We start from the raw sequence: 26,730 nt of genomic DNA on the forward strand, positions 1-26,730 counted from the left end.
GCTTCTCTGTGTAACTCTTGTTGCCTTTAATCTTTAACACCCAGCTTTTCAATTATGTATGAGTAGCCACTGGATACTTTTGAAATATACCATATTATCTCCCTGTTAGAAAAAGGATAAAACTGTAATATAAATCCACAAAAATAAATTCAAAAAAAAAAGAAAAAGGAGCAGCTACTACCTCACATAATCTTCTTTCTAATTCCAGTGACCACCACTGGAAAATGCTGCCGAATACAGTGCCATACGCGATTTAAAATTTTCATTGCTGTGTTGTCTGAGCTTGAAAATAAGGCAGGTAAATGTTAATGAAGGGCATGTTCTGTGCTGGAAAGATATTATTCTCCTAAATTAGGAATCTTATACCAAGAGAGGATGAATAGAAACATATCTTTGTTTATCTTAATACAAAATTGGTACAGGGCTTGTGCATACGGCAAAGTGCTCAGAGTTGATAGCTATAAATGGGTAAGTATCATTTAATGATTTCTTTCTCCTCAGAGCAGGCCCAGAGGAGAGGGAGAGTAGCTCAAAACCCTGGTGACTGCTCACCTCTTCAGGAAGCTAACTAAGCCCTGTGCTTACTTTAATTGAGCTTTAATGTGATGGTGGCTAAAAAAAAGCTCAGCTTATGTGCCAGGACACAGAGACAAATTCTAACGAGATACACACTTTGCTTTGTAGCTCAAGCTTTGTTTTTTTCTACTTGGAGTACTTTGTCCTCACAATAAGTCTAAATAGCACAGACACAGATCTCAGTGTTCCCTGTAACTACCATCTAACACAGTTTCCTTCCAACTCACAAAATCTTTAAGAGTGGGGGAAAAATGGGGTAGTAACTAGAGAAATGGTGCTGGTAGGTTTCTGTATGGAAATTCTACAGACAGTCATGCTCTCACTTGCTCTGTGCAGTCGAGGTAGTCTAGCACATCATCGTCTTTTTTTGGGTAGGTTCAACAGGGAGCCTCAGGTTTGGGGTGTGTGCTCTCAGACCTGTTCTCTAATCATTAGTGACTCTAGGGAGTTAAAGCACAAGAAGTGAGGAAATGTGCAGGATTCCACCTACTCTTTTGTGTCCCTCTGTTGCTATAAGATCAGAATTTGGTGAAATAGTCATCATGAGTTTTCTTGGAGCTGGCAGAAAGGAAAATGGTGCAAAAGATAACTTTTCACCAAAGACATATTGCCGGTAAGAGGAGAGATGGCTGGTCATCACCAAGATATCTCTCATTCTTTTTCTTCAGTTGTATTAACCACATTGGAGATGGGCATCCTCAATGCCACAAATTCCTGAACCTTTATTGTCAATAGAGTTGCTTTTCCTTGTGGGAACTGCAGTGATAACAATAATACCCAGTTTTTCTTCTCCTCCTTCTCTCACTTTACACCTTTTTGACAAGACATTTCACATGAAAAATCATATAGCTGCACAACAGGCTCTCCTGCCCTTCCAGCTTAACACCAGCAACACTTTGGCTAAAACATCATTTAGTCCATGTTGAATGCTGCTGAAGCTACAGCTGGAATCAGGTCTTTCACAGGTTTCTTTAGTAGCCCTTATTGAATGTTGGGGAAGGTGGAAGAGTGAATTTTTGTAAGTTTAGGAAAGATACTTCAGCCCATATTACATCTTTGTCCTTATGAAATAGCTATTAGAGCTGATATGTTGACATCTGTTGAGCTGAACTTCCTAGTAATAAGACATCTCTGCTCTAGTGGTGGCCCCAAAAGCACACAAGGAGCTTCATTCCTTTTAGCAAATTATAGGAAAGCCAGCTTTCAATGATCATCAATTACAGTAGCCTCTTTGAAGTGTAATTATATGACATTTCTGACTCACTATCAGATAGATGTAGTGTAGATCACAGATAAAAAGAGGAAGGAGAGAAAGGGCTTAATACAGACAGGTGGTAGCACATCATCTTAAATTTTCACCTGTCGGGCTATTTGAGGGTTTAAAACAGCTATTTTTTCCCCTTGAAGAATAGGATTGCCTTTCTTATCTGCAGTCCCATGTTCATTGATTTGAACAGTGTCCTCATTAACACCCTTGTGACCCTATTGACTGCAGTCGTCCCCTGTCAGAACTTTCTGTATCCACTTTCTAAAAGTACCGAATGGTGGCTTTTCTTACTTTACACACCAGGTAACGTTTTCTTTAAGTGTTACACCATCTTACACAATCAGCAAGTTGCACTCTTAAAGTAATTAACCTCCAGCCATTCTTGTACTCATGTTTGCTCCAGAAAAAGCCAGCAGGCTTTTCTGTCTCACTCATCCAGTTTTCCAATGTAAGGAGGGTCCTTTGTCATGGCCCTTCTCTGACGTTTTATACTTGTGAGGTATATAATTTTATTTCTATTCAAATTTATATTTCTGAGTTTAGTGGCTGGCAATTGTCTGTAGAGATTTTTACGAGATTACTCATCCAGATTACAGTCAAGATTACTAATCCAAATAGAGACGAAACCAAAGTCAAGAAAGTGGCAAACCTGTGCTAGTCCTCTTTTATCAGACTATTTTAAATCAGTTGTTACTAATCCATTGTCACTGGTATCCAAATAATAAAGCAGAGCAAAAGATGTTATATTTGGTGATAAATGTAACTCAGGCTATGGGAGTCTAAAACTGTCTCTGGAAAAAATTGCGTTGCTCTTGTGAGGCCTGAACTAGTCCAGCATAGCTGTTTGTGAGAGCATTCAGCTCTTACAGAGGAATGTTATTTTCTCCACCACTCTGAAGAGGTGCAACACAGTATTTACTTTCATGACAATGGCAAGACTCCTTGCTTAGGTGCTGATGAGTGAAAGATAAAACTGGACAGTGGTGGCGTTACTAGGACTGCTAAGCAGAGTTTCTCTAATTCAGTCCCTTGCTGCTGTAGCCATTAATTGAAGAATGGTAGAGAAGTAAGAGATTTTAGGGCCACAGCAGAAAATCTTTTTTCACTGAGATTATGATGCTGGTACCAAGTTATTCTCTTTCACTTTGATACAGTGTAGTCTAAGGGAAGATTTTGGAATGCTCTTACATGGGCAAACAGGCAGAAAATGGAGAGGAAACAACCAACAGAAAAAATGTTTTCTGTTCAGGCAGTGTCTATAAAGTCACTGCGTAATTAGCTAGATTACTGTCCCAGGTTTATTTTAATTTTCTTACAGGAAGATGAATTGTCTACTTATGCCATAAGGAGCCCCCTCATAACTCACATTAGCCTAGAAAGGCTTTAGTTTCCCTTCTGGCTCACTTAATATTCTCTGTCCTGTTCCTTTCCTGTGTTATGGCCCAGTCATTAGTTTCCATCACTCTCCTTAGACCAGTGTCTTCACCCATTTCCTTGGCTCTTTGCTTATTTTTTGTGACAGCACATTCTGCAAAAGCTCAGCAAACCTGCTTCAGGAGCCAGGCAGCCAAGAGATCTACCAAGTGCTGCACATGACTGATTTCCCCCATTTGCAAGTCTCTGGGCTGATCTATCAGAGTGAAGAACTATAGCAAGATTAAGTACTTTGTGCAAATACCTGAGCTGGGATTACCTTAGCTCTGCAGTGCTCATCAAATATTATAGTAAACAGATGTTGTTTAAGTTATTTCACAGAGAGTAATGAAGGAGAAAGCTGTAATATTCCTGTGGACTTTCAAACCATTTTGCCTTCTGTTAGTTCTTTTGTCTTCTTTTTTGCTTTTGTTAGTATTAGCGTTCAATTCAAACCAACTAGATAACTCCTCTTTTACATTCTTTTTCTCAGCACTTTCTAAATACCTGATTGCTTAGGAATTAAATATTTACTCTTTTGGGGAGGTTACAAACTTTGGAACAGTTTCAAAAATTGATTACAATTTTTCTTCCTTAATGTGACTTAAAACATTGAAGACCACAGCCTTCAGCTGTCAAGTTTATCTATCCTCTACATTCAAAGTAGCATCTCAGATACTGACTTCTTCATAAAGTTTGGGGAGCCAGCATTTAAAAAATAGTTCTTTGGGTATTAGAGTAAATAATTGAGAGGGAAACGGAGTAACTCTGTGATCAGCCAGCATAAAATTTAGAAATTGCCAATTCTAGAATGGGAAGAGATGTGATATTTACCATTTTCCTAATTGCTGTCTTTTAGTGTTTCACTACATTCACTCGCAACACAGCATGCTTCAGTTTGTTAGTGAGGAAAGTGTAATGACAAACTAACTGTTATTAGATTCCTCCTGATGATACTCTGTTGAAATCAGTATAGTAGCAACAGGGACAAATACGGCTCAGTGGGAGAGAGAAGGAAAATTGCTTTTACCAAGGACATGTCTGTGGTAATACAAAATTCTAAACGCTGGAGAGTGTCTCTCTTCCTCTCTTTTTGTGAAGTTAAAAATTGTTCTCCTTATTTGTGATGCTTCAGTTAAATTATACACACATTAACATTCATCTTCTCCATTTATTTACTCAAAACAAGCTTCAACTCACTGTTTAATAAATTCAGTTGCATTCTTTTTTGTGTTACACTGAGCTCTTGCTGGGCTTTTGTGAGCAAGACATTTCACAGCACATAAAAAAAATACAATCCCTGCTGCAGCCTGACTTTTTGTATCACTTAAATTGGCCAGAATTTTTATGTAGTTTCTTTATGTGTCTGATGTATTTGCCTTTAAGCAGTTAAGGACACAACTCTTGTTCAGTCTTTACAGGAGTATTACAGCTTTGCCTCTGGACTCTGACTTGAACTGAGGTCCTGCTGAGCAAGGCAGTGTCAGTAGGTAGGAAGAACAAGTGGTTTGCAAGGAAGGCTGCTGTACAGTAAGTATCACTGCTCTTCCCTGACAGCTGTCTCAGGGCAGAATATAAAGGAGGGAGGTTCACAAGTGAGAACTGGAACTGCTGAACTTCACCCCTTTTCCACTTTTTGTTTTTTTGCTGATGAATCAGATACAAGATTTCCAGCATGACATATTAATTACCTTTTTTGCTCCAGCATCTCTTGTTCAAGACAACATTGGTGTAGTCACTGGGTTCTCAGGATTTAAATGGCAGGCTTTGTTGGCATGGGGATTGCATGCTTATGTGGGATTTCCTGTGATTCCTCCTTTTCAATTCATCTTATCAGACATCGCAGAAGAGGCTACTGCTCCCTTAGTGTCACTCAATAGCTGTTGTATCTCACTCCTGTTAAGAGCAAAAGGTTCCAAAACCTTGAACCTGGGACCAGACCTTCTTCGAAATGTTTTTTAAACTGGTTTTTTAGACACCTTGCTACAGCATAAGGATGCCAGAAAAAACTCTTCACTTTTTAAACATGATGACTGTTAGTTTTATCCACAAAATGAAAAGTACAATTGACATTATGTGAGAGGCAGCCTTGTGTATGCATATCCAGTGTGTGACGACTCATCTATCCAACCTCAAATTAGATTGCTGTTCAGACTCTTTTCAATGAAGGCAAAATGTAGAGCAATTGTGCTGGTTAGGATAGAGTATATTTTTTGAAAACAAAAAATTTAACTTATTAAAACTTTATTTTAGTGCTTGAAATAGCTGAAAATACTCACTTCTTACTACCTTCAGAGTTTATTTCATGTAATTTTTCTTATGTAAATGGTTAAGTGGATCATATTTTTTTAGTGGATATATAATTATTTTTTGAAATGATGCACAGGCAGTCATTGCTGCTATTTCACATGCAGTAGCAGTGTACAGTAGATAATGATCTGAGTTAACCCAGCAGGTAGTCAAAAGAGGAGATTGGTGGCAGTGAGCTTAGATCCCACAGAGGGAAGCAACTGGTGTATTGTTCTACCCAGTACACAGTCACTACAGATGGGTTCTCGAAAGCAGTTTCCCTTCCTCATGTAGGAAGGGTTTTGTTACTGTTGTGGTCTTTGATAAGATCAGAGAGAAAGAGAAAGATCAGTAACCGAGGAGAGAGAAGAGACAGTAAATAGGAATAAGAAAAAATATGGAGATAATGAAGTGAACTGCTGTCACATGGGGCACAGGTTGACTAGGATCAGAAGAGAGGCTACAGCACAGCTGAGAGCAGGCATTAGTTTTCTCATTGACAGTTCAGGTGAACAGCCCCAGTGCCCCAGCTTCTGTAACCTGCACTGAGCAAGGGATTTGACATGGATAACTCCAAGGGCTTTAGTAAAGCATTTCATCTGAAGAGGTACTACAGTGCCACAACTGCAGAACCAGATCCAAGGTTAGCTGGCGAGTGGCATGAATTGCATCTTTCAAGCAGGTAATGGAGTATGTGTTTGATTAACTCTGAGGGCTTTCGCTGTCCGGCATGACTTTGTCTGCTCTTAAGATGGTTGTTACAGGAGTCCTTGGTGGCTCTGCATCAAGGAGAAAGAGGTGGCAGATCCACATCCCATCCCCACAGGATGTGCAGGTGGGTGCAGGAGTCACAGCTCACTGGATTGAGGGGTTTCAGGATTAGCAATTCTGCAAGGCCTAAGGCAATACACCCAGATGCTTTGAGCACCAAAAAAAGTGTTTTTTAATTCTCTTTGTCATTTTCTGTAAGAAGAGAGATATTTTTGCAAAAGGAATGAGAAAGACCGCTCTGCAAGCAAACCTTTTTTTTAAAGTTGTGACATCATTTTAAAAAACCAATGTGTTCTCATGGTTTGTTTTTTACAAAAACAAAAAACAGCAAGTCACAGCAATTGGCAGATCCCTGCTGTCAATATTTGGTGACGCCAGCACTAGCTGCAGCAGATGGAGAGATACAAACATTCTGGAAACTTGGACAAACTGATTTTCTTGAGCTTGAGAAAGCAGCGCTGCAAAATGCTTCTTCCTCCTCAAGTGTAAGCTTTCTTAATAAATAACACTTTCTGAGAAAGGAATATGGGATGTGACAGTGCTTTTGGTACCAAGCCAGCTTTCTATCCAGCAAGCTGCTCTTTCTGTTGATGGTGGCTATTTATGAAGCATATACCAGGAACATTGCAAAGGCAGCAGCAAAAGTCAGTTTGCTTATAGTAAAGGGAAGGAGTGTGTTTTCTTGTTCTTTTGCTTTGGTAATCATAATCATTGCAGAACCTTAAAAACATGGAGTCTGAAGCTGGATAAGCATGAGGAATTACAAACCTGAGGATATACAAGCACAGCAGCTGGATGAGAGGCACCTACATTGACAAGAAATCACTGATGTTCATGTTTTACCACTTTAATACCATTGACATTTGCTGGTGAATTTAGGGATGTCACAGAGATTTCACTGTACCAACAAATGTCAAGGATGTAACCACAGACCTCTGTTGCCTCGAATTGATACCACTAAAGTGTGAAATGAGTGTTGACAAAACAAAAACACAGCCTGAGAAGTCTCTAAAAAACACTTGCTCTTAAGGTGTTTCTGTAGTACCATCTTGACTTACTGGGAAGTTGACTGTCATTTCTGTTGTAAGATACCAAGTACGGTGAGGGTATCACAGAGGGCAGAATGAGGAGGTTTTTGCTACTTTACCAAAAGCACCAAAAATATGCAGGGTTTACAGACAATTCTGTTTGGAAACTCCTTCACACAACCACAGATTGCTAGGGGTTGGAAGGGACCTCTAGAGATCATCTAGTGCAGCCCCCAGAGCTTGTAGCATTACTTTGCTTGCTCTATAGACCCCCAAAGAGCTAACCCAAAACCCCAGATGTTTTTTGGGCAGCTCAGGGTGACTTGTTGGGCTGGAATGGGACATGATACAGCACTAAGGGACCTTGACAGGTCAGACCACTGGTTACAGGATCTGCAGCCTTACACGGAGAGTCCCCTATCACAAGGAAGCACATAGGTCCTCTAATCCTAGATCTTAGCCGTAGGAACAATGGGCAGAAGGTGATCACCTACTGCAACCTGTGCAGTATATGCATGGGGTACTAGGCTGGTTGTCTCGTTCTGCGTGGTGCAGTTCCCAGGCTCATCTTTCTTATGAATATAAATAAATGAAAAGACAGGTTAAAAAATCAGGTGAGAGTAAATTAGAGATGAAAAATACTTAACTTTTCAGTAATGCCCTAACAGAAGTAGTGGAAGCCCTTAAAATTCTATCACTAATAAAGCTTTTCTCTCATATGCAGACTGTTCATTTCTCTGTGTCTGGAAAAGTTTTTTTTAAAATGCAGCAAAATTTGTCGCCCCCTTTCCTCTTTATCTTAATTTCCTCACCCAGCAGGGTTGTAACTTCATGAGGAAAATCAAATTCCTTGTGCTGGTTAACCAGCCAGCAGCCACAGAGGATATGTGAAGGATGCACAGACTTACCTTAGTCATTGCTTTCTCTTTCAGGGACCAGTCATGGTCATTTTTTATTTCTTTAATGTGTATTTTTTATATTATTGCCTAAAACTCAGTTTGGAATTGGAATACAGACTGAATAAAAGAAATACGTACAGCATTATTAAAGGAGATTATTGCTGTTTACGCAAAGTTGTTATTGATTTCTGTTATAGAAGTTTTGCATATAATGATTCTTGTCATAAACTAAGCCATGATCCTACATGTGTTTCAGTTCCCAAAGACACCAATGACAACAAGGGAAGCTCCTCTGGTTGTGTGCTCCTGTCTCTAGAGCCACTCCTGAAAGTGCACCAGAACAGCTGTTCTAGGGCAACCCAAGGAACCAGACACAGGACCTGCAGAGAACCAGAAATAATCCCTCTTTTTTTAAGGTTAGTTTTAACACATATCAGTGATGGCAAGCACTGATTCTGGTAGAGTATCTGAGTTCATCAGGGTGGAATATGGACCTTTTAGTGTGCTTGATACTCACTTTTTAAAATTCCCTCTAGTGGTATTTGTTGGATTCTCAGTACTGAGCTATCTGTTACATGATTCTGTATTGCAGAGAATACAAAAAAATTGCATGTTTTAATGAAACCTACATATAGAAATAATATATATGTATGTAACATATACATGATGCCTTTTCATTTACTTTGAAAAGATTATTCTCTTCTTTGTTGGAGGAAATAGAGTGTTAGGCATGATCTGTCATGAACTGCTGTGCTCTATGTGAGTAAGATCGCTGTGGAGGAGTAGTAAAAGACTTAACAGCTAATTATTATAGACTTTTGCTGAATACTGGCCAAGGTGAATACAACTTGATTGGATCTTGAAGCAAAAAAGCATGTAGGTCAGCTGGCTTGACATGTCAGGGCAGAACAGGCAAAGCCACAGTCCTAGGGCACTATCAGTGAATTACGCTGCCAGTGCTTCTGTCTTCTTTGGGCTTTTCTGTCCTGTTCTAACCTAATGTTTTAACTTAATGGGTGCCAATGACAAATACAGTACTGTGGGAGGTCTATGCTGCAAGTCACTCTCTTTGATATTTTTATTAGTGACGTGGAGGAGGGAGGGAGTGCATTCTCACCATGATTGTGAATGACAACAAACTGGGGGGGTGGAGGGGCTTTACATCTTTGAGGATTCTCAGGATTCAAGTGGATAAAGCCCTGAGCAGCCTGGTCTGGCCCCAGAGCTGGCTCTGCCTTGAGCAAGAGAATGGACTAGAACCTCCTCGGGTTCCTTCCAATCTAGATTATCCTATGAGCCTGTGACTCTAGATGCAGTGCTGCTGCCTTTTTAAAAGGGCTGTTCTGTGCCACTACAAATTTCCACTATTTTCTTGTGGCTTGGTGCTCTTGTAAGACACTCTGAACTCCAGCAATGTGATCTGTGGTGCTGAAGTCAGGAGTAAGTGGTAAAGTAGGAGTACTGAAAGGCTTTGCTTGTCTGACATGGAAACCAAAGCGCAGCATTCAGAAAGGTGTGCTCCCCAGGAGATGGGCTGAAGCTGAAATATCCTTTCTGGGTCCTTGACAAGTACTTCTCACAGTCTCATCTGAAACAGGCATGGTTAAAACGGTGATTTTGTTTTGTCTAGGGTTATGTTCCCATAGTCAGGAGCTTTTCTTAGAGAATTGTCTGCCTCCTGCCCTCAGGGGTCTGTGGCTGCAGTTCTGATGCACATACTGTCCCCAAATGCTGGAGCTGTCATGATACAAGAATGTGGAGAGCTTTAGAGAACATTGTTGCAGCCTTGCTCTTGATGGTTTCAAAAATACAGTCTGAGAAGAGACAGGACCAAGACAGCAGGAGGAGCGAGACCCACTGTCAGCACACAAACGCTTGATAGATAATATATGTTTATGGTTTATGTTACCTGAGAGTTGGGAAACCATAGAGTTATGAAGCTTGCAACTGTTTGTGATTCTGCTTTTTAGTTTAGTACCTTCTTTGGCTTTTTCTAATGAGTTTTTCTAATTAAGATCTAGTCTTAGGCAATTTTAACTTATCTTGTAGTCTCCTATACTTTTGGGTATTCTTGTTTTTGTTTGATGTTTTCTGGTATTAATGGTGAAGGTGATGTCTGGCAGTAGCCGTGTGATAAAACAGAATGAAGATCTCAGTGTCTGTTTAAAATACTTTGTGAATAAATAATTTTCAAGGACAAAGAGATGTACTTCGTCAGTTTTGAGCAATAAACATAAGCCGCTTTGTTGTCAGAACTTCAACTGATGTGAACCTCTGATGTTTATCAAGTGTTTATGTTATTGATCTCACAGAATCACAGAATCACAGAATCACTGAATGTTAGGGGTTGGAAGGGACCTCTGTGGGTCATCTAGTCCAACCCCCCTGCCGAAGCAGGGTCACTTACAGCAGGCCGCACAGGACCGCGTCCAGGCGGGGCTTGAATATCTCCAGAGAAGGAGACTCCACAACCTCCCTGGGCAGCCTGTTCCAGGGCTCCGTCACCATCAGAGGGAAGAAGTTCTTCCTCATGTTCAGACGGAACTTCCTGTGCTTCAGTTTGTGCCTATTGCCCCTTGTCCTGTCGCTGGGCACTACTGAAAAGAGCTTGGCCCCATCCTCCTGACACCCACCCTTTAGATATTTGTAAGCATTTATAAGGTCCTCTCACAGCCTTCTCTTCTTCAGGCTAAACAAGCTCAGCTCCCTCAGCCTTTCCTCGTAGGAGAGATGTTCCAGTCCCCTCACCATCCTTGTAGCCCTCTGCTGGACTCTCTTCAATAGTTCCTCATCTTTCTTGAAGTGGGGAGCCCAGAACTGGACAGAGTACTCCAGATGGGGCCTCACTAGGGTAGTGTAGAGGGGAAAGAGAACCTTCCTCGACCTGCTGGCCACACTCTTCCTAATGCACCCCAGGATCCCATTGGCTTTCTGGGCAGCCAGGGCACAATGCTGGCTCACGGTCAACCTGTCGTCCACTAGGACACCCAGGTCCCTCTCCACAGAGCTGCTCTCCAGCAGGTCCGCCCCAAGCCTGTACTGGTGCATGAGGTTGCTCCTCCCCAGGTGCAGGACCCTGCATTTGCCTTTGTTGAACCTCATCAGGTTCCTCTCTGCCCAACTTTCCAGCCTCTCCAGGTCACGCTGAATGGCAGCACAGCCTTCTGGTGTATCCACCACACCTCCCAGTTTTGTGTCATCAGCAAACTTGCTGAGGGTACATTCTAACTCTTCATCCAGGTCATTGATGAAGAAGTTAAACAAGACTGGGCCCAGTACTGACCCCTGGGGGACACCACTAGTCACCGGCCTCCAACTAGACTCAGCGCCGCTGATGACAACCCTCTGAATTCTGCCATTCAGCCAGTTCTCTATCCACCTCACCGACCACTCATCCAGCCCACACTTCCTGAGCTTCCCTAGCAGGATGTTATGGGAGACTGTGTCAAAAGCCTTGCTGAAGTCGAGGTAGACAACATCCATGGCTCTCCGCTCACCTACCCAGCCAGTCATGCCATCGTAGAAAGCTATCAGATTGGTCAGGCGTGATTTCCCCTTTATGAATCCATGCTGACTACTCTTGATAACCTTCTTTTCCTCCACTTGCTTGTTGATGACCTCCAGGATAAACTGCTCCATCACCTTTCCCAGGGTGGAGGTGAGGCTGACCGGCCTGTAGTTCCCTGGGTCCTCCTTCTCACCCTTTTTGAAGATTGGAGTGACATTGGCCTTTCTCCAGTCCTTGGGCACCTCTCCTGTCCTCCAGGACCTCTCAAAGCTGATAGAGAGTGGCTCAGCAATGATATCCGCCAGCTCCCTCAGCACTCGTGGGTGCATTCCATCAGGGCCCATAGATTTGTGGTATCCCAGATTGCTTAAGGGATCCCTCACACAGTCCTCCTCGACCAAGGGAAAGTCATCCTCTCTGTAGGCTTCCTCTCTTACCTCCAGGGCCTGGGATTCCTGAGGGCCTGCCTTGGCACTGAAGACTGAAGCAAAGAAGGCATTCAGTAGCTCTGCCTTCGCTGCATCCTCCATCAACAGAACACCCGCCTCATTCAGCAGCGGCCCCACATTGTCCCTAGTCTTCCTTTTGCTTCTGATGTAGTTGAAGAAGCCCTTCTTTTTTTTGACATCCCTTGCCAGCTTCAATTCCAGATGGGCTTTAACCTTCTTCGTCACATCCCTGCACGCTCTGACCATGTTCCTGTATTCTTCCCAAGTGGTCTGCCCCTCTTTCCGCATTCCATGGACCCTTCTCTTCCACCTGATCTCCTCTAGAAGCTCCTTGTTCAGCCATGCAGGTCTCCTGCCTCCTTTGCTAAATTTCTTTCTCAGGGGGATGCACCGCTCCAGAGCATGGAGCAAGTGACGTTTAAACAGTGACCAGCAATCTTGGACCTCCCTGCCTTCGAGAGCCCTGGCCCACGGCATTCCTCACAGTAGCTCCTTGAAGAGGCCAAAGTTAGCCCTCCTCAGGTCCAAGGTTTTGATCCTGCTTATTGCCCTGCTTCCTCCACACAGGATCCTGAACTTGACCATTTCATGGTCACTGCAGCCGAGTCTACCTCCAACCTTCACATCCTCCACCTGTCCCTCCTTTTTTGTTAACACAAGGTCCAGCAGAGCGCTTTTCCTTGTTGGTTCCTCCACCACTTGCATCAGAAAGTTATCATCGATGTTCTGTAGGAACCTCCTGGACTGCGAATGCCTAGCTGTATGGTCCTCCCAGCTGATCTCCAATGAGTTCTTCCCAAGACATAGGAATTGTAAACTGGACAAGGCCAGAGTTCCTGTAACCTGTCTCAAGTGACAGCTGATAGCAGGCTCTGCAGAGGGATACCAGGTAAATCTCTTATACGTGGTTCTGGAAAAACATCTACCTGGAGGTTTTTTAATTCTGATCTGAAATAGGGGGTGAATTATTAGACAGACTAAAATGAAGAGAGCTTATGGATAGTTGATGGTAAGTGTTCTGCCTGTGGAAATGTGATGAAGAGAATGAAAAGAAGATGAGAGGCATCATTTTGTGCTATGTAGGAAACAGAGCAACATATCTCTGTGAAGAGTGGCAATATTAAAAAAAAAAAACTACTCATATAATTCAGCATCTCTAAGGAAAATATAGAGCATGAAAATTCTCAAAACTTGGGCATGCTTTCAGCATTGTCTTGAGTCACCACAAATACTGGGAGTCCATCTATATGAATTCGAAAATACTCTTTTTCATATTCTTGGAGAATTTGGATTGAATGGACTCCTTCGACATAAGTGTTCATCTTTACCTGTTTGCATGGCTTTTGGTGCATGCAAACAAGTTTTCCCCTACTGCTGTACAGATTTTTATATCATCTGGAACACTTGCTCTCCATGAGCTCTTCTGTACTGCCTTGTACTGTGCCGTTACCTGTCTGCATGGCCCTCTGGGAAAGGGGACAGGGCATGTGTTTATATAAAGAGTTCCCTGTTTGTATAGAGCTTTCAGTTGCATCTTGAAAGAGCTGTGAAGTGCATTGGCATTGTGTGTTCATGCGTGGATGAAACAGTTAATCCTAGTGAACTTTTGGAAGACACCTGCTTTACTTATTTTATATGCAACTGTAACAAGCAATTACCTAGTTCTTCTCTTGTTCAGCACTTTACCTGTCTCATGTTGATGGCAATGGCTGATTTTAAAATGTTATGAGTTCACAAGCAATTATCAACAAAAGTGACTTTTCTGGTGTTAAAAATTAGTTACAATTCAAGCCAAAAACCACCAGAGAGAATGTAAAGTGCTGGAAACATGAGTTTTGATTGCTCTTCTTCAAAGCTATTATGAAGTCTGATTTATTTCAACTGTTGAGTGTTGTAGGACTGTCTACAAGTGGCAGAATCACAAGGAAAATGAGCTTCTAAAAATTCTTATTTTAGATGCACACAGTAATTAGAAGAACAGTGAACTCTTGGGCAGATTACAAATCACGGCACATCGATCATTTCACACCTATTTGGTGAGGCACCAATGAGATTTGAACACTACACATGTCTGGTTCTGGCCTCTGCACCGAGTCAGAAAAACACTTCAGAAATGTTTATACAGCAGGTATTTTAATTCTCTGCAATATCAGTTACTCCTTCAATAATGCAGCTTTATTTTTATTGTACTGGATAACAGACCTGCTTCTGTATGCAGAATCTTTTCTCTTGCCGTTTTTTCTGTCAGCAGGCCAACTCATCTGGTGCTAGTACATCACCAAGCACCTGCTGTGGGCTATGTATCTGTTTCCTTAATTGCAATGAAATCATTTACGCCAAATAATGCCACATTACAACAACATAATCTAATTTGGAGCTGTTCATTATAGTTCTATTACCCTTCAGCTTTGGCATCCTCCCAGAAAAGGATCCATGTGTAGCAGGTTAGACAGTTACCTGAAGTGATAAAAATGCACCCTACACAGGTCGCTGCCAGGTCTTTTCTGATGCAGAATTCTGGCACAATTAGATTTCCTGAGTTCCGCTTGTGTCACGCTAAAAAATAATAATAATAGTGTTGTTTTTTTCTTAGACTTTGGAATCTAGATTAAAATCTCTCGCTATTCTAACTTAATCATGCTCTGCTACGAAAAATAAGGGGTTTTAAGATGCATTACAATCCTTGCTTACATTTGGACAGTGGAGCTTTTAACTTGAAACCTGTACAGAATTATGTACTACATTAATAGGTGCCAAGGCTAGAAGAAATTCAGGGTGCCTCACAATTATTCGCTAATGAGAATAGTAATGAAAGTTGAGCTTATGAGCATTTGGCTTTTTGTAGTACTTTGAATATAATCTACATGGTTTAAGGCATTTACTCCATTATAATTTAAGGTATTAACATGCAGAATGGAGTTTATTAACCATTCCACTGTTTCTCTAGAAGTATTTATAGTAAACTTTTTACAATTAATCAAAAGCAGGCATTGTAAAAATGAAAATCAGATTTATTGCCAGGATCATAAATGTCAAGTATACTGTTATGCAGGCTTTGTATTACTTCAGTTGCAACTTTAAAGAACATTTTAAGTGATTGGAAAAAGGAAGTTTATTAAAGGCTCAGCAGGTCTTCTCTGCACTCTACTGTTATTAACGTAAATCATTGCATCATGTGATAGAGAAGCAGGCAAAATGGTAGGAGTAGTTTTTAATCAGGTTTTCTCTGTCACTACCAATACCTTCAGGAACAACTTAAAACATAGACTAATCTGCTTCCTCTGACAAGCAAATGCAATGGGATTTCAGAAGCAAGAAAGGATAGTGCAAGCCATCCAGGGTAGTTAATAGCTGAAAACTCTTTGACTATATCCCCATATCTTCCAGTAGCAGCTGGATGGTTAAAATATACAGACAGGTTTCCCATTCACAGGCAAAATACACTGATGTATTTCTTCCCTATAGGTAGTGTCTTGTGACAGGGAAATCTCTGCAAAAGACCTTATCAGAGATCTCATGCGTGGTTCTTTTGGCAGTAGAGTTTTGCTCTATCTGTGGAGAAAACATTGGCCCATACTGAGAATTGCTATCACAGCAGTTCCTCAGAGCTGACGAGGAGCAGTCATGAAAAGGCAAAAGCTTCATATGTAGAAACTGTGTGATGCCCATGGACCTGATTGTCTGTATTTCTGTCTCCCGCCCCATACTGTATGGATTGCAGTTTGCTACAGTTGAGTCCCATGAAACACACCTATGAATCATAGAATCATAGGTTGGAAAAGACCTCTAAGATCATCAAGTCCAACCATCCACCCAACAAGCACCATGCCTGATAAACCATACCCCAGAGCCACATCTACATGTTTTTAAACACCTCCAGGGTTGGTGACTCAACCACTTCCTTGGGCAGCCTATTCCAGTGCCTGTCCACTCTTTCAGTAAAGAAATTTTTCCTAATATCAAATCTAAACCTCCCCTGACGCAACTTGAGACCTTTGCCTCTTGTCCTATCACTAGTTACCTGGGAGAAGAGACCAACACCTGCCTCACTACAACCTCCTTTCAGGTAGCTGTAGAGAGTAATAAGGTTACCCCCTCAGCCTCCTCTTTTCCTGACTAAACAGCCCCAGTTCCCTCAGCCACTCCTTGTAAGATTTGTGCTGTAGATCCCTTACCAGCCTCGTTGCCCTTCTCTGGACACACTCCAGCAACTCAATGTCCTTGCAGTGAAGGGCCCAAAAATTAACACAATATTCGAGGTGCTGCCTTACCAGTGCCCAGTACAGGGGCACCATCACCTCCCTGCTCCTGCTGGCCACACTATTCCTGATCCAAGCCAGGATGCCATCGGCCTTCTTGGCCACCTGGGCACACTGCTGGCTCATGTTCAGCCAGCTGTCGACCAACACCCCAAGGTCCTTTTCCGCTGGGCAGCTTTCCAGCCACTCCTCCCCAAGCCTGTAGCGTTGCATGGGGTTGTTGTGACCCAAGTGCAGGACCCAGCATTTGGCCTTGTTGAACCTCATACAGTTGGCCTCAGCCCATCGACCTACTCTGTCCAGATCCCTCCGCAGATCCCTCCTACCCTCAAGCAGATCAACACTCCCACCCAACTTGGTGCCATCTGCAAACTTACTGAGGGAGCACTCAATCCCCTCATCCAGATCATTGATAACGACGTTAAACAAGACTGGACCCAAAACTGAGCCCTGGGGAACACTGCTTGTGACTGAACAATCAATGCACCACACAGATCGTACACACAGGACAGTGGAGAGCAGTTCTTTGCAAGGAGTACAAGACCAGAGAAAATGTCTGAGAGTGAGAGAAGGAGCACTGACTGTCTATCAAAAAAGCAGTTTATGGCGTAACTCGGTAATAAGCCTTGTGATCTGCGTGGGTGTCAAAGGTTGTAGAAAAGAACTGTGGCTCAAGTGGACAAAGGCAATAGTTAGAAGGTGGAGCTGGAGAAAATCAAAGCATTTGATGAGAAACAGCATTACCTTTTAGCACAGTAGGTGTATAGCAGCTGGTGAAGGTAAAAAAAAAAGAAAAAAAACTTTGGGAGGTTACCTCTTTGTATGGCTACTTCATGTAACACGATCTGAAGCACACATACACACCAAGCAGGGTTAAAAAAAAGAAGCTACGATTTTCTTACTTCCCCCATGGTCTTGAACATTGGGTCACAACTTAGCAGGCAGACACCATGATGTTCGTAAGCAAGTTCAACACTCCCAACTTTTTCACAGTGTGTAGTTGGCTTTGTCTTCAGTCCAAGATTCTTTGTAATGCTTGAGGCAAAGGTTATTTGTTTGCTTTTCTTAGACAACACTGGTACATCCCCCTAGATACTAAGCTAGGGAAAAATCTACCAAGAAACTTAAATAATTTTCGTGTATGATCTAACCTTGAATTCTGATTGGTAGATCTTGATTACTTCTGGCATGGTGGAGATATGATGGGGACCCAAATGCGGCCATAGCACAGAAGGCTCTGGGCTGGGATTCTGGCTCTGGCATCTGCTTTGCAAACTGTTTTGACATCAGTAGATTAAAAATGTCACTAAAGAAATGGACATTGTTTTACTGTTAATATGCACTTAATGAAGTTATATAGAAGACAGAAGTGAACAAGTTTTCCTCAATTTTTGTGGTTGTGACTTTTAAGCAGGGAAGACTTGGAATAGGTGTAGCAGAATAGAGAACTATGGTAATAGCTCTTCTGTGGACATTTTGAAATCTTCATCTTTGAAGCTCTGTATAACTGTCTGAGAGATGAGTATAGATGATCCTGTTTTAGAGCCGAGTATGGACTGATGAATTCTCAAGGCTGGTTTTAGTCCAGCTGTTACATGAAATACAAAGTAAGGTTATAAGGTGAGCTAAGGAAGATAATTAAGGTAAGGAAGAAAGAAGAAATATTTAGATCAAAGGCAAAGCTATAATTTCAAATGTTTGATTCCTTTATTACTGTGTATTTTCAAAATATTTTAGTCCATAAGATGTAAACATGATTTTAAGTGCCTTTCTGCTTTGGAAAGCCACTGATCATTTGCATTGAAACATTAAACAGAGTTAGTTTCATTATTTGAGAAGCTTTATCACTGAGAGCGGTTAACTAACATTAAGAAGAATTTTCTCGCTGGCAGTGCAGGGAAATAGAATTAAAGCTGGAGTGAGCAGCATACATGCAAACAATACAGATTATTCATTGATTAATTGATTAAGTTGATAGGAAAAGCTGATAGTGGGTCGGGGAAGTGAAATGGATATTTTACAGATATTTCACCTGTTCTAGAAAAATTTCCTGCAAATGATACTTGAAGTATTTTATCACACTGTCATGAGACGTCCTAGTGTGCAGTGATGTTCTGCACACCTGGGAACTCCTCCTACTCACAGAAGCTCCAAGGCTAGAGCAAACCTGTGTCTGACTTAGCAGGTCTTGCCTCAACCAAGGTGTTCACTCCTTTCTCACATACAAAGCACTGCTTACAAACCATCATTGCCAGGGACTTAAAAAAAAACAGCCGTGTGGAACAGATCCATTCCTGGGAGACCACTTGGTTGATTTTGTAATTGGTGAATACCCGTATCAGCATTTAACTTAGACTGATGTTTAATCAGCAAGGAGGGATTTCATTGTGGCTTTCCACAATGCCAGCCCACACCCCACTAACTCACCCATACAGTCACTTCTTTAATCTCTAAATGGAAAGATATTAACAGGTTACATTTAGTCTGAAAAAATTAATTTCTTCATAAATATGCCTCTTTAAGATGATATTTAGAAGATTTAATCGCTACTCTGAAAAGGAAAGTATCAACATTTTCAGAATTGCCCTGGAATACAACTACAGACCTGCAGCAATGCCTTAGCTCCAGCCCTTCCCTTGTCTACATCTGTTACTGAAAGAAAATGTTCTTCAGTTGAATTTTCCTTAATACTTCTCTTGTGGTGAGAAGGTTTGAAATGGCTTACTGGATTCCAGTTGTGACAAAATGGGACAATTTGGACTTTAAGTCCTTCAAGTAGTCTGTAGCATTTTGTTATCTCCTTTTTTATAAATTGACCTCAACTTCTGTGTGTTGTGGTGCAGCTGATGTCGCACGTAGCTCAAGCTGACTTCCAGAATTTTTCCTGGATTTTCCCAGATCTGCTGACTATAATTAAATAACCTACAAAGCAAGGTGTCAGCTGAGATAAGTAGAATTGGAAGAAACTGGCTCTGGTTTTCTTAAGGTACTCTGCAACATTTATAATCTCTGGATAAGCAGCAATCAGCAAAACTGACAATAAGCCTTAAGTGCTCTAAATGTCACAATGAGCTCAGTCATTGAAATCTGAATGCCATTTATATTGCCCTTTGATAATAATTTGTGATTGCCACTCAAGAAGGTAATCATGTATCCAGTGCAGCTAAAAATTAGATACATAACCCAGACTTTCCATTACAGTTTGAACTGCTGTGAAGTATACTAAAAGGATCTTTAACTGCATTCGTGTTTAGATGGCTTACATCCATGTCATGTATTAAAAGAGAAAGGAATCTTAAATAGCAGAATTTATTTGGAGAAAATGTGTGTAGATTACAGGTATCCTTTGGAGAACTCTACAGATAATGTTCTAGCTCATAAAATACATGTTATGATGTTGACAACTTCTGGTCTTTTTCATGACTGCATTCATATTCTTTGAAGATCTTGCTAATCCAGATCTGTCATACTAAGTACATCATTTTAGGGGTTGTTTTTTTTCTTCTTCCTTTTCTCTTTTTCCCTTCCTCCTTTCTTTTTTCTTTATTTATTTCAGACTGCTGCAATGTTATGGCTTGATTTTTAGACTATGACTCCTTTTGTTTCCTTTCTGTCTCTAGATGGAACAATTTTCATTATTTTCTGATCTGCAAAGGATGTAATGCTATGACACTCTTTTTGGCTGCTTTTTCTCCTTGTGAGTAAATGCCAATTTAATCACAAATGTAATATAAATCCATGTTTGATACTGATGGGCAGGTCAAAACATGGCATTGTTGGTGGAGAGGAGAGTACATACTTTCTTCTTCAACATAAAGGAGAAAGGAATAAGAGATTTTATATAGCTCATACAGTACATGTTCCAATGTTGATATGAATTATTCCACTGGACACTGGTAGGTAGCATACCCTCTGCATGACACACTAGGCTGATCATGTGCCACTTTATCTGGTGGTAATGATAACCAATTGACAATTAAGCTTAGCATTTGAGGGACTTTAGTAGACTTATGACAAAGTAGGTCCTCTATAGAGAGGTATGCAGAATCAAATTACTGCACAGGTTGCTCAACAGATGGAAACAGAGGATGTGAGCCTAATGTTCATGCTGCAAAACTACCTCAGTCTTCTGTAGTAAATGGCTAAATAGTTTTTCCAGGCCTAAATTTACCTTCCTCAGTGTTTGCTACCTCATACAGTTTGCTCAAGTGGCTCTTCTCTAGCAAGTTCATTCTCTGGTTTTGGCATCATGCTGCACTAGGATCTTGGCAAGAGCTATGCATCTACCCTTGGCTCTTTTAATCCTGCAAGAGCACCAACACATTGACAAAGCACCTTCTGAGCTGCACAACTTGCACACTTCAATGTTGCAATAATGTGTATCCAATTCTTAGAGCCATTGTGTTAAATATACTCATAGGAACATAAAGGCCACCATACAGTTCAGACCAACAAGCTACTTAGCCCAGTAACCTGCGTCCAACAATAGCCATGATTCAACTGGCCCAGGATACCTGGAGTATCTTCCTAAACGTTTTTTGGCTTAGGGGATCTCCTCTAGGGTCTTCTGACCAGTGGCTGCTTGAAAGAGCCAGTGATAGAGTTGGAAAATTTCATCCCTCCTGGTGTAACAGTTTACCAGAAGCTTTCGAAGTCTCCCAGTACTACTGTATCTCCTGTCTCGCTACTTCTCCCAGCCACTCTTCTTCATCAGGTAGTTGGAGTTTGGTCTCCGGAAAAGTTCTTTGGGCATTTCCCACCCTTAGTTATCCAAGAAGAAAACTCCCCAAGGTATCTGGGGAAAGAATGACAAGGTGATGTCAGCCTTGCATTGTTTGGGAGTCTTCAGTACTACTTTTAGTAGTACTTCAGTACCTACTTTTAGGTATCTGATACTATCTAAGACTATGCTAAGAGTTACAGAATGAAGATGTATTGAACAAGAAGGAGATGCTAAAGCAGCAGAAGAAAAACGTTGGTGAGGTTAAATCATCTCCATAGGAAACAACTCGTACTGGGTTTGTGATTTTTTCCATTAATGGTGTGTTGTGCATTTGAGATGTAAGTGTGGGCATCTGGCACTCCAGAGGTTAGAGGGAAACTCTTAGTGGAGAAATCAGGAGTTCTTTCTGTGCGGTTACAGTAAGTATTTTCCTGTTAGTCACTGGTAAGTCAGATGCTTTACATAGCCGCCTGTGTCCTGGTTTGTCTTGCGGACATAAGAAAGTATCAGTAGATGGACAGATTTTGAAAGATGCTGAAATACTTCCATGTGAAAGGACAGTGATAAAAGTGATTCTGAATTCCTGAGGTGAGAATGGTGGAGTTTATCCACTGGAACGACTGCAGACAGATGAGCATTTCCTATGTTCAACAGCTATACAGCCATAGCAGTACTGTGCTGTATTCAGCTGATCAGTCCCCAATACCCTGACATGTGTCAGAAAAAATGTCAAAAAAACTATTTGGAGAGCCTGGAAACAACATGAATTCGACTCCAGAAGAGTAACACATGTATACTGTTTGCACCCAAACAAGGAGACTGATACCTTGTTCGAATGATTTCAAAAAGCCTATTCCTATCTTTGAAGTAATGCATTTGCTTACCATATTTGCCAGTTGTTCATTCCTAGTATGACTCAGTTTAGATTTTTTTATGACAAACCTCTGCATAAAAAGCAGTCACTACACAACATACACAGCAAAAAGATATGGTGTTTGAAAATAGGACACCAATTTTAAAGACAGATATTTCTTCCCAGAGCACAGGGCTTCTGCATACAGTAAAACTTATTTCATACTTTCTGGATTTTGCAAGCAGCCTTAGCAAAAAATCTGTATTTAGTAAGAGTGTGTAAAGTGTGTGTCAAATCAGATAATCATAAGCCACCTACATCAGAGCAGCTTTCCAGCATTCCTTTGCTGTGGTGACTCTTACATATGTTGTGTATATTATTTAAACATTGAGACATTGCTCAACAAGTGAGGTAAATGTAGAAAATGCAACTTGGGTGCTAAATATGACCATTTTCTAATGAACTTTGTGACTTTTCATCCAGATTATTGCAACAAACCTCAAAAGAAACTGAATAAACTAATTCCATTTGATACTGAGAGAGAAGTATGCTGCAGTAAGAAGCTATTGAAAGCGAGCTTGTAATTGTGTTTGCCCAGAGGTCTGAAAGATGCAAGATTTATAGGAAGAGATACTGAGCATCCCTTATTAGACCAGCTGATTATATCTGGGAAAAGAGGATGAGCTTCAGGTCTCACTGTCTCTGCATCAGACAAAACAGCAGCACACTTCAAGCCAAGTGCTAACTGAGAGAAATTTGATAGGAAAAAGATAGCTAGCTCTTGCAATAGAAGGAAACTGTTAACAGTGGAAGAGGTGATGGGTTGTCTCTCTAATCATTATATGTGAAATAGGAAAGTGTTACTAGGGGCTCAAAAATTAAGTTTGTAGTATTATAAAACTCATATTACTGTTGATTCTGTGATTGATTTTTTTTTTAAACCAGCTGTAATCCTTAGGCTTCTGAAGGTGTTTCATTGGCCTCCTTTAAAGGTAAGATCTGACAGGGCAGACAGAAAGGTAGTGACTTTGTGAAAACGTTCTCCAGCCGGTATGTGGGAGTTCCTGTTTTTGGACAATACGCATTCCCTCAGGTTCTGCCTAGCTGTTTGTTTTCACCTGTGTGCTTTCCAGGGAGGTGAGGTAAAAAAACTAGACAAGAAAATGTGCTGAGATGAAGACTGTGGAAATCTACAGGTAGCAAACCAGGGCCCGTGTGCCTCTGAGATCAGGCAGGAAATGCCCACAGAGAACAGGAGGAGCAATGCCTGCCATGCAAATTGTCAGTAAAATGGATACTGATACTCAGATTTGTGGCTTAAAATCTTGGTCTTACTGGAATAATTTTGGGTGTCTGGGTTCAAGTAAAGAAGTCTGATGAGTTGTCTTCTTTTTTTAATCAATGTTAATCAGATTTCTAAAAAATTTGGTTTTTTATGGGAAAACCCCTTTAAAGCAGTTTCTAAGAATGAAGAATCTGAGTATGAGAGAAATAGCACATGGCCTACTTGGTAGCACTTCCTTGGGATGTGAAATATTGAAGGGCATAGAGCAGGAACTCAAATATTTTGTCTTTCATATGCCAGATAAACTTCCGTCTTATACACTCAGCAGTAGTTACTAACAGTCTATTCTTTGAGAGAAAACATGGTGTGAAGACTCAGGATTACAGGTAGCATTCGTCCCACAAGAAAAGATCGTTAAGTGAAGAAAAACTTTCTTTTTTTTTCCTGGTAATAAAAGCAATGAGTTTGCTTTTTTTCTTCAATACTAACATGGTAGATAACAATACTAGAGGGACTTTCCCAGCCACAGGGCTCCCGGGAAGGAGACTGGTAGCACAGCAGTGTGTTAAAGAGATGCCTCTCCAGTGGTGTCTCTTGGCCTCTCGGTCCAGACAGGCTTCGAAGAAGCTATTAGATGACAAATACTTACTAGAAAGTAAAGACTTGTCTATTATTTGATAGTGTGTTTCAGAGAATTTTTTTTTTTTGAGAAATTTGTATTTCTGTCTGCTAAGCACATAGGTATTTGCAAAAGCCTGAATTTGGAGGTTTTTGTCTTTTTTGTGTTCGTAGTCTAGCATCTAGCCCCACAAATGTCTGTTTTTACTTTGCTGCCAGCTTTGACCTACCAGCTGTGTTTGAAATTGATTATTCTGGGCTCAGTATTGGATTGGTCTTGCAAGACACTAACTGTAGAGCCGCTGCACAGCTGCTCTTACCAGCCTCTAAGTACCTTAATGCAACTTGGTAGAGTTTGTAGGATTGGGGTTATTTTTTCCAAAAAAATGCCTTACTTCTTTCATCACAGTATGCAGTACATTGCTGTTAAGTAAGAATTATGTTTTACATTGCACTAATTAACACTGTCAAGCATAATAAAAACCCACAAAATAACCTGATGTATCAAGTTGCGGAATACTTCAGAAGCCAAGTTCACATACTTCCAGAAAACTTTTTGATTTAACTGACTTACTACCTTTCATAAATGTAGTAGAAATTGATACGCAGAATGGCAACAGTTGTCATACTCAGTCTAGAATAAAAATTAACAACTCATACATTGGTTAGTCATGCATACATAGACTGCTATGGGCCAGTTTAATTTTCAGTGTGAATATTATTCATTTAAGTATTTAATCCAGATAGTTTGAATACAGTAACTCACATAGTGTTAAATATCTACCTTAGGGGATTTCAACATATACATATTTTCAAATTTAGTATATGAAAGCCTTTCCCTTCAGTGAAAAAGTCCAAATGCTCAACTCCAAGGGAGTCAAACAGGGAGCAGAGCTTTCGGAAGCTTTGCTGAGACTCTCTCACCTACTACACAAGACAAGGGACACATTGTGGTCTTTAAAGTCAGATCATATATTTTCCTTTTCCCCAAGCCCTTAGCCACAGTTCCAGAATTGTCAGTTATTTTTCAGTTAATTTAAATTATTTATTTGATAGTCTAAGAGAGGAAAAGTTTGAAAACATCTAAAGGACTTTTAAGAAACAGAAAATTTCTTTTTTTCTCCCAGAGTTGTTTCCAGCCACTTTAATCTGCTGTAGAAGTTTGTTGTTAAGTGTCTTATAGTCACACAGAGAAAATGACCAAGTCAGGGAATTTGCAGATAGATTCCCATTATGGCAAAGGACACTGCCTTGAAAATTGATCTCCTGAGCCTGTTTCAGATACAACTAGTAACAACCGACAACAACAACAAAAAAAACAAAAAAAGGGTAAACCTAAAATCTTTCTTAATATTTATCAGTGGTTCTGCCTACAGCATTTAATTTTTCACTTTGGAATCCTTTCCTCTTTCCATACTAGAATTTAAATTGACTTGTCTCTACACAGAGTAGTCCTTTTTTACCTTTCTTTTTTTAAAGTAATACAGCAGTCATGTGAAATTCTCTTTTAATTTGTTTGATGTAATTGTCCTGGAGACTGGAGTTATAAGCTGTCAAGTACTCAGTCTGAACCAACAGGTGAATAACTCTGAAATATGTTAGGAAGAGCTAAGTGTGTTTTCACTGTTGGTATGTCAAGCTGATGCTGTGACTTTTCTCTCCAAAGTGATCAGCTGTACAGATTCCCTTAGGGAGGTTGGTGGTCTCCAAGTCAGGTGACAGCCTGGGAAATACACCTCTAAAACTGTTACAGACACCCTAGACATTTTTCATCCTTTTCCAGTTTTCTTCTTCATTCCAGTCTGGATTTGAATGTAATGGGAACACTAGAAGGGTCTAATTGATATAAGTTACTAAAATGTTGCTATGTCTCCTGTTTACAGAAACTTTTTTGCTTGTAACTGTCCAAAACACTGAATTGCATTTTGATACTGAGTTACAAGATACACAGCTTATCTTTGTTTATCTTCATCATCCTAGAAATCCATGTAAATCATTAAAATCTTCAAATTTTTTGTGTAAGTTCTGTATCCTATAAACTATTTAGTAATGAAAGCATCTAAGGACTGGAATATATCAACTCGAAATTCTACTGGACTTAAGATCTTTTGATTAAAAATACATATCAGAATGAAACATTAATAAATCCGTAGAGTGCTGGGTACACTGTGTATGTCTTGGTGTTCAGATTGGCTGAGTACCCAGAGAACCTGTTGGATTCACTTTGTGTGGTAGATGCTCATCACATCCGAAACTTAAGTCTCATCCTCAATTTCTCACAGAAGCGCGGTTTCCTTTCTCTACTCTGGGTGCCTACACCTGCGTGGTGCACACAGCTATGCATGGCCCCATTACATTCTGTCCCCTTCCTTCTGGCTGCGGTGCTGCAGTCTTGGATATCTCCACAAAAGCCACAGCCCGTAGTAAGATGCAGAAGTTACAGATCTTCCTTTGAGAACTCTATTCAATGCTTACTTACAGTAGGTTCCAGTTCCTTGTGTGACAGGAGTCATGAAAGCCTACAGTTTGGACTGATGCCTACTATTCTAAGTTCAGGTCTGTATGCTGACAGAGTTGGTTCTTTCCAGGCAGACTTTTATCAGCTTCTAGTACAGCTGTACATACTAAGTGTTCAATACAGTGTTGTCAAAGCATTCAATAAATAGAAAAGAATGATAATAGCAAAATATTCATGTGAAAGGATGGGAGAGTTTGTGATATTATGTTGTACATTTACATGAAATAATAAGCTAACCTTATTGGTTGGATGTTCTTTTCAGGTTCTCCCTCAA

General features: G+C 40.7%; 1 protein-coding gene across 1 annotated transcript in view; it reads left to right on the forward strand.

The window, feature by feature from the left end:
* Window positions 1–26,730, forward strand: part of PCDH15 (protocadherin related 15) — a 1,100,829-nt gene that overhangs the window by 88,760 nt on the left and 985,339 nt on the right. The window contains exon 3 of the mRNA XM_075423218.1: window positions 8,500–8,659. The gene's annotated coding sequence lies outside the window, so the exon portion shown is untranslated. The remainder of the gene's footprint in view (window positions 1–8,499; window positions 8,660–26,730) is intronic.

This window comes from Opisthocomus hoazin, chromosome 6 (genome assembly GCF_030867145.1).
Source record: "Opisthocomus hoazin isolate bOpiHoa1 chromosome 6, bOpiHoa1.hap1, whole genome shotgun sequence".
NCBI lineage: Eukaryota > Metazoa > Chordata > Aves > Opisthocomiformes > Opisthocomidae > Opisthocomus > Opisthocomus hoazin.